Genomic DNA, 14488 nt, shown 5'->3' with positions numbered 1-14488 from the left:
CCCCCCCCCCCCCCGCCCTTTGTTTTCGCACTTTTTTCACTATCAAACGACCCTCGGAGCTCAAACCCCAGTCGTGCATCAACTCCCACTAGCTCGGGGCTGAAGCGTGACGCTCAAGTCTTTTAATTTCGTTTTTCTGCTCTTCGTTTTGCTGAGTTCGAGCTCTTTATTATCCCTTGTTCTTAGCCTTCCCCTGCTGCCACACAAACATAAACTACAACAATGGCGGGATTTTCGCGCGTCCCACAGACGGTGAAACCGGCCATTATATCGTCGGTGTTGGAATGATCAATTGCGTGATTTAGTCGTAATCGTTTCTGCATACGGTTTACAGCGATTTTTAGCGTAATTGCTAATTACTGTTCTTTCCGATAGAGTCGTCTAATGGAAAACGTAAAGGTTCTTGGAGTGGAATTTGCGGAAATGATAGGAATGTAACGGATTTTTCGCAGGAAAAGAAGCTAATTATTGACGTAAGATGGAAGAAAGAGTGGAGAAAGAAATGTAATTCCAGTATTGGCGGAACAATTCAATTGAAAAACGCGATTGGTAATTATAGGTCGGGTGGTATTCATTTTAATTCAATTTTTTCTCACAAAAATAATACACAGAGAGAAATGTTCAGGAAAAATTGCGGAACTCACAGTTGCCTGACCGATTACGGAATCGACTCAGAAAATTTAAGTGACGGTATCGTAATTTTTCACAGGAAATTCAGATAAAATTACGGAACGCTTTGGAAAAATTCTGCAACAGTTCCGTAAAATTTCCTACAATCACATTGCCCTCCGAAATTATGGAAAAAATACGTAATTTTTATTGAATATTCATCTCCGTGTGGAGAATTTTATTCGGGTTTATGAATATTTTATTTTTATGATTTATAGATCGAAGTGCACTCTCGAAATTTATAATAAAATCGAAGGGATTTGTCGAATAGTTGTGTGAATAGAAAATATGTAGTCTTAATAAATAATAATTTTTTTCTTATATTTTTGTTGGTTTTTAGGACTTTTACTAATTTCTATCAAGTTGAATTCTTCTTGAAATTCATAAGTGATTAAGAAAATCTGATGAATGCCTAAAAATCATAGAAGATATTAATCAAAGTCTCACTTATTCTGATTTTATCTCATCATACCACGTCATTAATTAATGTTAAATCATTCGGGAATTCCTTGAGCATAAAATTAAACTCAATTGATCGACGAATAAATAAATGAAAAAAATAAAATAAATTATTTTTTACGAAACAATAGAATGTCTTTCAACAATTTCAATGAGTTCTGTTAATTACCTCCGCATAAATTGAATTGTCTAATCACGAGATTCAAGAGAATTCAAGAAATTGAGGCAATTTTCTACAGAAAAAATTAATTGCTTACGTAATGAAGAATTCTAATTAAAAAATTGTGCGCGAAAATAAAATATAATCTGAGAGGTACCTCTGGCATTCAAGTAATTTGAGAAGAGAGAGAACGGGCGAAAATAGCTGAAAGCCGCGGTGGAATTCCCGTTAAAAAAAATTGCAAAAATATACGATATTGAGTACATCACAAAGCGTAAATCCGCTTTGAACTACGTCCTGCCGGTTGGTTACGTGCGCCGTGCTACTTGGATCCAGGTAGGGGGAAAGCATTTCCATGTAAGCGACCAGGGCGGAATGCCATCGGAGGGTATGCACGAGGCTCCCTGAAATAGTTCAGAGGGACTTATCCATTTCCCTCTAAATTCTCTTTTTCCCTCGGATTTCATTCACTGCTCACAATTGAGAGTGGATTTGCCGAGTGAAATTGAATTGCTGAATTTCCACTGGTACTTTTTGAAAATCAATTGGCAACTGGTGAACTACATTGTAATGCCCAATTTTCGGGAGGATTTATCAATGATTCGTTCCAATTCACGGGGCGAATCGAATTGCACAGGAGGAAAACTTTTCAATGAAAATTTCTGGTGACAAAAATGGACGATAAAAATGAAAGAATGATTTTTTCTCGCTAACGCGATAAGAAAAAACTAATCGTGTAAATTAATTGAATGCTCGCGGTTTTTGAACGCGAAAGAAAATCACATAAATATTGAATTCAGAGGAAAATCAATTCATTCTCTCTGGAATCTTCATTTTAATGTCAAAGAATGTAAACATGCGCATAATTGCATCCACAACAAAATTCTCGGTGAATTCAATTGCTTCCGAGAAAAATAGATAACGAATATGTCGAATTATGCAAAAGAAGAGAAAAACTCGTTTTTCTAACGTAAAAGAAACATCATTATTGCAAATGAATCGATTTACAATCTCTTTCAAGTGGGTAATCCCCAAGAAAATCCTTGAGAAACCGTTTTTCCCTAGAGATAGCTCGTCCGAGATGATGAAAACATAACGACAATGAAAAAATTGATTCGCCCGAGAGTGAAAAAATGAAACAAAATGAAATGAAAATGAAATGAAAATGAAATGACAATGAATAACTGAACAGGTGAAGGATAAATCTCGCTAATCACTTCTAACTCGACCCCCGGTCACTTGTTCAATCTTTAGAAAAAGCTATCCTATAAAAATTGAATGTGTAATTATTCGAACGTTCAATTCATAAGAAAATCAATTCATTCTCTCCGGAATCTTCATTTTAAAGTCAAAGAATGTAAACATGCGTACAAGTGCATCCACAATGAAATTCTCAGTGAATTCCGTTGCTTCCGAGAAAAATAGATAACAAATATGTCGAATTATGCGAAAAAAAGAGAAAAAATCGTTGTTCTAACGTAAAAAAAACATCATTATTACAAATGAATCGATTTACAATCTCTTTCAAGTAGGTAATCCCCTAGAAAATCCTCGAGAAACCATTTTTCCCTAGAGATAGCTTGTCCGAGATGGTAAAAACATAACGACAATGAAAAAACTGATTCCCCCCGAGAGTGAAAAAACGAAAACTGAACAGGTGAAGGATAAACCTCGCCTATATCCCTTCTAACTCGGGCCCCAGTCACCTGACCTGACATTTATGCGAACGTATTATTGCACAAGTAAAGACGTGACTATCCTCCGCTCAAATAATATTTATTTTATCGAGTGGTCCTCAGTTGTGAGGGGACAACAAAAGACAGCGGAGATAAAGAGAGACGAGCGGAGCATAAAGGACTTGGGGAGGGCGGAGAAACGGTGATGAACGGTACTCAGAGGAGAATTGTGTCTGATAATAGCGGGTCTGCGAAGATTTCCGCTTTGGATTTGTAACGACACACGCTACTGAGTTCCAGGGAGCTGTCGTTGGACGGTTATGATTGCCTAGACTGACGCGCACTTCATCGCGATTGATATTACGTAATATTAAAAAATATGTATTTTGTCATTGTGAGGCGGAGGTGATCTGGATTAGGCGGATTGAATGCACGGGAAGAGCATAATTTTTGGATGGAGAATATTTTGTTCATGCGGAGTCTTTGAATTTAATAGTTTCTTTTTTAAAGTGGATGTCAAAGTTTATGTCAAATTATATAGATAATCGGAAATTTCCCTATTAATTCACAACATGATGCGATAATTTTGAGAAAAGAATGGGAAAATTCATAATTTTTATACAAAATTGAAAATTTTTGGTTGAAACTTACGGTGGACTTCTCAGAAATTTTGAGCAGTTATAGTTCTGCTGAATTTTCAAAGAATTTCGTCGTTGAGAATTGAAAATGTTACGGAAAAATCGATGGAAATTGGAACTTTCACTTGAATTATGCCGTGAAGAGTAATAGAAATCAGGAAAATTCTGGTAAATCTGCGCATGAACGTCCAATTGATTGAAAATTCTGCGCATTTTGGGACTTATTATTAATATTTATATTGAAAATTGAAATAATTGGGGAATTCTCGTCTTCCGGCTGCTCAAAAATTAGGAATTTCCGAAAATTTTCTGTGAAATCTGAAATTTCATGACGATTTTTCGCTTCAATTGTCCATGAAATTTCAATTTTTTCTTATTTTTTATGTGAATTAAATAAATTTGATCAATAACAGAAATTAATAGGTATTTTATCATGACAAATTGCAGTTAATCGGGATTGGACGGATGAGATGCACCTAAAAAATAATTTTTTTATGAAGAATATTTTTTCATGCTTTCATTTCGACCAATATTTTTCAGGAAAACGGAATATTCACATCAAATGCTTTGAAAAAAAAAACACTTTTTCCTATAAAATAACGGACTCATGCTTAATTATTCATTCATTTCTCAAGTGAATTAGTGGAATTCTAATGCAATACCACAAAATAGCGAGAATGCTCATTTTTTCCTGAAGAATACGCATGAATATTCAGCAGAAACCTGAGCATTCATAAACATTTTAATTTTCGTGACGCTTTTATTGCAATTTTTCAACAATTTAATTATATGTTCGGATTTTTTTGTCTTTCCAAAAGACACTCAATTTTGAAGGATAAGTTTTTATTATTTAATTAGTTTTTCGAGAAATCGTTAAAGAATCATTACGGAAACCAACATTATGACTGTCTCAACGCCCCCACCCCAAATGGAATTCGAATTACGTTCAATAGATATCGCTGATTGGTATCTACATTCCGTCCAAATGTCATGCCTATAACTCTGTTCCTCGCGCAGTCATTACGAAAGACGTTCCAACTAATTTCGCCGTTTCCAGGGGGTCTATTCAGTGCAAAAGTAAAAAACCAACAGACTCAATTTGACGAAAAAGAAATGTCAGAACAATCGCAATGAATTCTTAATGCGCATCTATTTTCTCAGTTGGATTCATCATAAAAAACGACGAAATAATAATACAACGAAATGCCTGAGACTGCTCGCCCACGTGGAGTCATAATTGATGACTCAACCTGAACAACTGAATGAGAATAACAAGGTGCCATAAGGAAAAAAAGAAACACGTGTAACTCGACATTTAATTTGCAACAAGACCTGTCTACCACGCACAATACTTCTCCTTCCCGTACTAATGAGAAAAACCGAGATACAATTATTTCATCAGGCATAAGAACACATTATTTGAGTCATTCCGGCAATTAGCATTATTTATTTATTTATTTTGCAATACATCGAAAGAAGTGACGTCACAGAATCCAATAAAACCTTTTATTTTCAATTTTCCGTGCACTTTAACAATATTTTTTTGAAAGTAAAAAAAACATGGATCCATTTCAATGAAAATGTTCCAATATGAAATGAATAATTCATTCATTCCGAATCAATAATTATTACATATTAATAAATTCGTTTCCATTGCCACGAGAAGCATTTATTTACATTTTTTTTAAATTAACTCGTTCATTTAATTTGAACAAATAATTTCTCTAGGTGTGATTGCACCCATTGAACAATATTCAGTAATTAATAGACGAGTATCATAACTATTTCATGAAAGGTTGATTAAATAATTTAATAATGCGATTGAAATCACTGAATGAAAAACTCATCATTACCGATTTTACATCATAAGCATAAGTTGCTTGAATAAACTCGTTCATTTAATGCGACCAAATAATTTCTCTAGATGTGATTGCACCCATTGAACAACATTCAATAATTAACAAAAGAGTATTCCAACTATTCCATGAAAGGTTAATTAAATAGTTTAATAATGCGATTGAAATGACCGAACGAAAGCTCATCATTATTGAATTTACGTAGCTTCCAAAAGATGAATCCTTCTAAATACAATTATTTACCCAAGTGTCAAATACAATTGCGCAAAAATATTTTATAGTTCAAAGTCCTTCGGCATCGAATGGCAATGATAATGCCACAACAAGGGAAAACATGAAGCTTTGTCTCGAGTTACGTACGGTCAGGCACAGTAGATCGCTTTTCCGCACATGTTGAACTTTACATATGCATGCATACCCCTTCAGGGGGCGGTGGGCGGGGGCCGTGAGGGGAGAGGCATGAATAAAGGTTTCACGCGCGGTCTATTTGACCATAAATTATAAACGAGCCTCTTTGGCATCCGGTGCAGCGACGATATCGCGTTTGAACGTGTATGCGAGCACGTTCGACTCTCGATCTCACGATTCTTCGGTCGTATGAAATAGTAGCCCCCCCCCCCCCCCCCTGCCGCTAACCCATCCCTTGGAGTCCCTTCTCACTGCTGAGCGCAGGTTGGGTAGGCTCACGCTGCATATCTCCGCGTACTAACGGACACGATTAAGAGTTCCGAACACGTTCACTGAGTCCTCGGCGATGTACGTGATGAGATGGAGTGGAAACTGTCATCTTGATAATAATAAAAATGTTTCTTGGGTAATTTTCGAGTTGTTTGAATCAGATTGGAGAGGTTCATTCAATTTATCACGGACAAAATTATTTCTCCGTGCTCTATTACTTTTTTTACCACCATTTTTCATTTATTATTTTTATTATTTTGTTGAAATTCACTAACTAGTTGGTAATTAATTTTTTTCAACAACTCGTTGATGAATTTCAACAAACTAGTTGTTGAAATTCACCAAATAATTTTCTCCGTGCATTTTTTTGTCGGGTTATTTGGTTATTCTGTTCATTAACTCTGTTTATTTGCTTTAGTTTATTAGTTCTGTTCATTCGTTTGTTGGTTTGTTTGTAGTTTTTTAAGAGAGGGGAAAGCTCGGGGGGAGGTGGGTTCTCGAGTGTTTAATAGAGCTGAGTTCAACTGAAGTGAATTTTGTTTCGTCATTCGAACAGTTGGGAATGATTCTAGGAAGGAATAAGAAAATTTCATACTCCTTGTTCCACCGGTACCTCGGGGGATTAAATTATCTGCAAGAAACATCTCGTGGCATTTTCTCTCTAGCTTCGCTCATAACCGAGGTAATTAAACAATTAATAATTAATGCGTGAAAAAACCCTTTGAAGAGAACTCATCAAAAATCCCGAGAGCGAGTACGTTCAGACCTACATCATAAAACTTTTATTTAGGGAATAAAATTCTCTCTGAAAAAAAATGCTTTAACGATTCTCCTTTATACCACTCATTACCGAGATAATTGACCGATTACTAATTGATGTATCGAAAATTCACATGGAGACCATTTGCTGACTTCGTTGACACTCCTAGGATTTAGGAAGAAATGTTCCAACAAGCTTCTTCGAAGTAAACAGAATACTCTCAGATAATTCACGTGAAGATTATTTCGAAAGCACATGTCTAGACCCAATACTTTAAGAGAAAAAGGCAGATGTTCTTTCCAGTTCATGAAATCGTCCACAAGGGAAAACGTTCCGGTGAATTCAATCTGATTCCCTTCGCTTCAAAAATATTCCCACAAAAGAAGAATTAAAATGATACGCAAATTCGTTCATTGAATTTGGTTTTCTCATAAAAAAATGACTGCGTTTTCTTAGCAATTCCGGAAAACTCATCCCGTGTTATTTTTCGATTTGCATCAAACGTTTTACAGCCAAGAGAATCGCCATCTCCGATTTTACTGTCGTACACCAGCGGAGGAATGTCATAAAAATGGAGTAAAACGCACCGGTATTTTTTCATCTGTCATAAACCATTTTAACGTTCCTAGTGATGATTTTGCAGTGGGATATTTAAGGTGAGAACCTGTCAGTTCGCACTTTCCCCGGCACTAGTGCAAACTCCCTCGAATTATCGTCACTTCCGGCGACCCCGTGTCCCTCACCGCCCTTTTCCTTTTTTGTTTCTTCTTTATGTTGAAAACGCCCTTTGTTATGTCCCCCCCCGCTCCCTCTTTTTGTTCGTTTCCACCATCCTGTCTTCAAGGAGTAACTGCCTTCTACTCGGTTCGTTGGAGCCACGACCGGTGTATGAGTCAGCGGTGAGGCCCGTGTGTTTCTTCTCTCGGAAAACTTTCCAATGTCTTTTAAAACCGCGCAATTTCTACCCGCGACGTTCATCTCGGGAATCACTTTAATACCTCTCGAGTGGCTCTAAACCTCCTTTATTCCAGCGTTTGACGTTTCTCTCACATTTCCATTATTCTCAGTGGTAAAACTGTGACCTGGAGGAACAATGGAGTTCAGGAATTACGCGAGGGTCACAAGGAGTTACTCAAAATACTTGATGGAGTCATTAAATTCTGGACTTATTTGCAGTTATTATTACTGTTTTTTTACCCTGTTGAGGGAAAATTGAAATTTCAGTGGAAATTCAAGGGAATGAAAATTAATTGAACATTCAAGAATAGGTTTAGGTGAATTTGCATTTTTATTCATTTTTGTGGAATTATTGAACTGCAAATTCCAATTTTCAGTTATTTATTCATCAAGTGGTCCATTTTTAATCTTGAAATTCCTTGAAATTCAAATTAATTGGATATGCCAGAATAGTTTCATCTGAATTTTCCTAATTTTTGTAGATTTTAATTCAATAATTGAATTGAAAATAACAGTTTTCATTGATTTATTCATCAAATTGTCAATCTTTAATCCTGAAATTCCTTGAAATTCGAATTAATTGAATATTCCAGAATGGATGCATCTGAATTTGCCAAATTTTCATAGATTTTAATGCAATAATTGAAATTGCACTGAAATTTCTTAAAATTCCAGTGCAACACGATGAAAATTTCTAAAAACTTTACTAGAAATATTTTTAATAGTGTAACTGTGGAACGGTTCAGATTAGTGTCTATAACTAGACTAGAGAACAGACTCAACTATGCAGCAGTTTTTCTATTTTTTTGTTTATAAAAAATTCCAGAGTTCTGCAAAAAATTTCAGCCCAGAGTTTATCTCCTGATAAGGAACAAACAAATAATAACTAAATAATAAATTGTGTCGGTCATGCATCTCCTTCAATGGTCTTCTTTGTTTACTCGTTGAAGTTGGAATTAACGCGGTCAGCGAGTACGCCACGTCGAATCAAAACTCCATTTGCTTATAACACTGGGATATACCGGAAACTTTCCCTTGCGCTCGGAATTTTCAATTTCCTCAAACTTTATTACCATGTATACGTAATTTTCGAGTTCCATCAGCGTTATATGTGGTCCGTAGACTCTGTGCAGTTGTGTGCATCAGAATGGGGATAAAGAGAGTGGTAATTAAATCCGAGGCTGCATTTAAACGCGCAGTTTGTTTTTAAAAAACGAAATTAGAGGGTTTCCACTTTTTTATTCGCAGGAAAAAGCTCTTGAATAAAGGATAAGTTTTGCAAATTCAGCAGTAAAATATTTTTAGGAATAAAATTTTGTCGGGAATACTTCAATCCGGAATATTTTATTCTTGCTTTGAGAAAAATGTATACAGAGAAACCAAATTTTGATTTTCAGAAATTTATGCTGAACAGAACTCTGAAATTCTGTGATTTTGTCACCAATTATCAGCGAAAAAAATTACTGATAATCTAGATCATTCTAGTCAGTATCTAATATCATCAATAATTGATCGTATAATCCAAGAATTCAGTGACATTTTCGTTAAAATCAAACACTGTTTGAATTCGTTTTCCAATGACATGAATTTGAATTCAGTCTAAAATCAAATAGTTCATGTACTCTGTTATTCATTTGTGAAATTCAAGAAAATTGAGTATAAAATTGTCAAACCCATTGCGAACATTGACCACCACATTGAATTAAATTTTCGATTAATAGAAAATTCAGAGAGATGTTTTCCTGAATTTCAAACAATTTCAGTAATTTCCATTGTCATGTGGACCTGAAAGGTACAATTTCATTTTTATTTTCATTTCTCAGCAGTGATAGGCATATCAATCAATCATAATTACCGTTAAATTGTGAAGTTGTTTTTAATTTTTAATTTTTAACATAAATCTTAAAATTTTTAATATTAAAGGAGCCATCAATTTATACATTAAAATTTCGAAATATTCCATCAATCAATAATTTAGGTAGGAAGATCGACGATTATTTGGATAATCGAAAATCAAGTACCTAAATTTAGAATTAGCTTGTTAACTAAAAAATTACATTCCAGTATTATCAAATATTTTATTCACCATCAATCGAAAAATTTAGCTAATAAAATTTAATATTATTACGTATCCCTGTTTCTCAGTAAGAAAGTATATAAAAATTTCATCTAAATGAGTCTGCTAAAAATTTCAGGATGTTTAACTTGAAGCTTCGCGAGTAATTTTCTAACAAAGTATTATGAATTCGTCCGGAGTGAATGAAATTACGGAGAGAGAATTCAATATAGTATGTAGGACAATTGAATGAGGGGAATCACGAGGAATCATATCACCAATGTATAAATCCCGGTAAATTAATAAAACCCGGAGGGGACGAGTGCAAGTCGTACGTGTTCCCCTTCATGAAGATTTTATAATCGAATTCCATCAGTCAGGCCTGCCCTATCCTCGATTAATCTCGTTGTATTTGACATTCAATCTATCTTTCTATCTGGGCATCGTCTTTTCACGATGAAATATTCAGTTCGGGGGAAAATTTTATCAGTGGCGATGGGACAAGAGTCTGAATTGGATTTTGAAATTGTTTTGGGAATATGGGAGGTGCGTGGACTACAAAAAACATCTATCATTTCCCAATGAACCTATCAATTTCAGGGATATTGTTGAACTACTTCGGTAACAAATGATGCTGCATAAAAATATGGAAAGAACTCGTCTTTCGAAAATTAATTGAAAACAGGAAAATTATTAAGACGTCAATATGTTAAACTCAAAATGTTTAAAATAGTCTAGGGCCTCCAATTTTTGAGCTACAGCGGTTTTTTTTTCAAAATTTTCGAAAAATTGTGTACAATACCAATTACGAGCTAGATATTTTTAATATCATTTTTTTTAATATAAAAAATTACACCATTCATGATAAATAGTGAGAAAAATATTTCTGAAAGAATCGAGGAAAGTTTTTAAATACTTTGAGGATCATGTTTCTGGTTATTTTACATGACTGGTTCAATTTTTTATATAAAAACAAGAAATTAGCTGTGTAGGATTCGAATTTCAAAAAAAAAAATCGTAATTGTTATTGTAGACATTTTTTCAAAAAAATTGAAACAAAGAAACCTCTGTAGTTCAAAAATTTGAGGCCCTAGACGATTTTTAACACTTCAGGCGTCTGCGGGGCGAACGAACAATAAACAATTAATTTTTTTGCACTTATTATTCGTTTTTAGACATATATACTCAATCTCCAACGCACGATAAATTTCAATCCATCAGCCCACGAATTTTAAAACTCCTAGTAGTCTCCCCTTAATCCTCATTCATTGATATTGAATCCCCGCCTATTTTTTTATAAATCCTACTTTTCCTAATATTGTCAAATGATTAACACGCATTGTTTTATTCCTTCACAATTAATTATTAAATTGACAGCAATAACTGTTGCTACATAAACAAATCTAAAGCCCTCTTCTACGAAATTCCACATTCCTCTTCTACAGAAGACCTCATATGGAAAAATCGTACAGAAATTTTCTATACGGATATTTTTTATACAAATTATTTCTATACGATTTCTATAGGTTTCATCCTATACGACCCCCCGCCACATGTATAGAAGAACTTCGCATGGAGTTGCGACATTTCTCTACGTTTTTCTCTGGAGCGTTTCCACATCTCTCGTATGAAAACAAAAATTTACGTAAAAATTCATGTATAGAAACAATTCGTCCGGAAAATATCTCTACAATTTTTTCACACGTGCCCAATCACGCAACAATTAAATAAACCTCCACTGAAAGCTCCCCCAACCGAATAAAAAATCTCACCACGAGTGGATCCTCGCCAGCCTCCAGTTCATAATCCGGTATCCATCAGCCTCCCACCGGAAACCCCAAAAACGCAGTAGTAAAAAAATTCCACTACACATCAACAGCCCCACAACACTCGTAACCCATGGCGACGCGTGTCCCGCTACCTGTTCACCTCTTAACCTGTTCAGGTGAATTCCAAACCGGAGACCAGAGCGTCGAAGACCGGAAAAGCTCTCCACTTCACCAAAAAGTTGAAAAAAAATTCCAAAATACCGAAATTAATTGCGATCACTTCCCAACTACTCCAGCCAATTAATTTTTCATGCTGTTATTCATCACTGGAGTTCATTCTTTTGTTTATCGAGTGAAAAAACGGGAATACGGAGACACCTGACCAACGTCCGGCGCGATACTGAAGACTGAAGTTCCTTCGGACTGTAGCGACCGCCGCGGGCAAAAGTCCCCAGCGCCGGGGTGGGGGGCGGGGGAGGGTATGTATGTTTTATGCCGTATACCTGAAGCATAGCCCCTGCGCATGCGCAACATATTAAAACCAAATGGTTAAACCATGCCACAAGCAGAAGAGAGTGGCTGAGAGCATGGGAGAAAGAGTGGAGGGATGTTGGGTCTCACTCGGACGCGAGTAGAATTCAACGGTTCCAGCGTCACTCGGTGAATCGTCTGTTACGACCTGCACCACTGCCTCATCATTATCGAGCACATCGAGAGCAGATGATGCTGCAAAAGGAGGACATACGGGATTTTGTTGATGGGGAATTTGAGCAGAATGAGGAACACAAGGAGTCGTTGGGGGTTTTTTTATTCGAGGGGAGAATGGGGTACTGTTGGGAATTTTTTGAAATTTCGGGGAAGATTCAGGGGAAATCTCGTGAGAGTGACATTGAATCGAATTTGGGGAAAAATGGTTATGAAATTTCAAGTTTTAAGTAGAATTCATGAAATTTAATTGATAATTCACATGAATTTTCAATTTTTCCGTGATTTTTCCTGATTTTCCTGATTTTTCTGAATTTTCACAGAGTAATTGAACTGAAAAATCAAGTATTTTATCGATTGTGAGATCATTTGAACAGAAAATCAATGGAATATTTGAGTTTTCAATGACAAGATTTCCTGAAATTTCAGTGGAACTTGAATACGATAAAAATTTCCGGAATTTGGCATGGAAAATTCAGATCAAAATTGTTAACAGTGCACTGCTAGATAATTACTCTTGAAATGTCGAGTGAAAAAGTTTAAAATTTCTAACAACGCCAAAGTCACATGAAATTTCTGGATATTTCTTTGTTGACGAATTAGTTAATTTCTTGAATATTCCGGGATATTCATTAAAAACTGGTCAATAGTCAAAATCGACTTAAACCGTTTTCCCACTTCGCTGCTGAATTAATCTTTGTTTAATCGATTCCATTCGACTCGGTTATATTCAATCAGCCTTGACCACTCGGAGACAAATAGAGTTCGACAGTTATTCCGTCGAAAAAGGCCGAAAATGTCATTCCGGGGAATAATGAAATATTCCAGGAAATTAGTGACATTATTCTATGTGTGTGTGTTCTTCCATTTGGATCGTCTTACGAGATATCTATCTCATTTCATCGAGTCTTCAGCAGTAAGAAATAGGGATCCTCTGGAGATCTCTCGAATAATTTGATTTGTCCGAAGATTTGGAGGGTCGCCAGGGAACTGTTGTGGGGGGGTCTGTCGAGTCCAGTGACGAAAATCGTTAATCCATTAGGATGTGAGGTAGCTGGACTGAAGATTGAGCTCTCTGGCTAGGGTAAACACTTCGCCTCTGACCCATCTTTGATTTTAGACGCGGGGTGTGGGGTGCACTCGGACCGACGTGTGATTGAATAAGGAGGAAGTAAATTGTCAAATTCTGCCAAGCAGTTTCCATTTTTCAAACGGAGAGGAGAGTGTTGGGAAAATTACCCGAAATGGTTCATTTCAGTTGAATAAATAGGGCTATCTATGTAAATAAATCCTGGTTCGATTATAATATACTGTAAATCAAGTAAGTTAAGCAATTCTCGTCTTCTTGCTGCTCAAAAATTTGTAATTTCATTGGCGGAGAAAATTATTCGGTGAAATTTAACAACTAATTAACTCAAATTCAGAAAAGATTTTTCAATTTCATTCGACAACCATTTGTTAAATTCGATCAAAGTTCGTTGATTTTTTTTATGAATGCACATTTCATTTTCTGGAGGAAAAAATTACAGAAGCTACCGTACCTCCAATTCAATAAATTCAGTCAATTTTTCCTGCAAGGTAGATGGTGAGGGCATATAACATTTGGAAACAATCGCGCAATCATTTATATTTTCGCAGTAATCTACAATTCCTTGTTAAATTTGATCCATCAAATCGACGAACGTTTATTGAAAATTTAACAAATGGTTGTGGAATAGAATTGAAAAATCTTTTTCTAAATTTAAATTAATTAGTTGGTAAAATTCGCCAAATAATTTTCTTCATGTTGAATTTTCCCGTGAAATTTGAAATGATTTCATGATTTTTCCCTTCTTAAATTGCAGGTTGCTCCTCTGAAAATTATAAAATACTCCACATGAAATTCCCATTTTTCTTTAAGAATGTATACATTTCCTCAATGCAAAATAAATGGATTAAAATAAACAAATAGAATGAATGAATTTAAATTGACGTCGAAATTTTGCTCCTTCCGAATTGGGCAAATATGATTGATTATTTTTCCCAACGGGATTTCGATCAATCAGAGCGCAGTATTTTGAGGCTACCCGACAGTTTTATTTCGGATATTTCCTCCTAGCTTTTAA

The 14488-nt window shown here is 35.5% G+C and overlaps 1 protein-coding gene across 1 annotated transcript in view; it reads right to left on the bottom strand.

The window, feature by feature from the left end:
- The window catches only part of LOC107043547 (mucin-4), a 35209-nt gene extending 23145 nt beyond the window's left edge, over nt 1–12064 (bottom strand). Inside the window, exon 1 of the mRNA XM_015265091.1 lies at nt 11682–12064. The gene's annotated coding sequence lies outside the window, so the exon portion shown is untranslated. The remainder of the gene's footprint in view (nt 1–11681) is intronic.
- Between the last annotated feature and the right edge of the window lie 2424 nt (nt 12065–14488).

This window comes from Diachasma alloeum, unplaced genomic scaffold (genome assembly GCF_001412515.2).
Source record: "Diachasma alloeum isolate Michigan unplaced genomic scaffold, Dall2.0 Dall_scaffold_00597, whole genome shotgun sequence".
Taxonomy (NCBI): Eukaryota; Metazoa; Arthropoda; class Insecta; order Hymenoptera; family Braconidae; genus Diachasma; species Diachasma alloeum.
The sequence above is the reverse complement of the archived record's forward strand: the minus strand, read 5'-3'. Positions and strand labels throughout refer to the sequence as shown.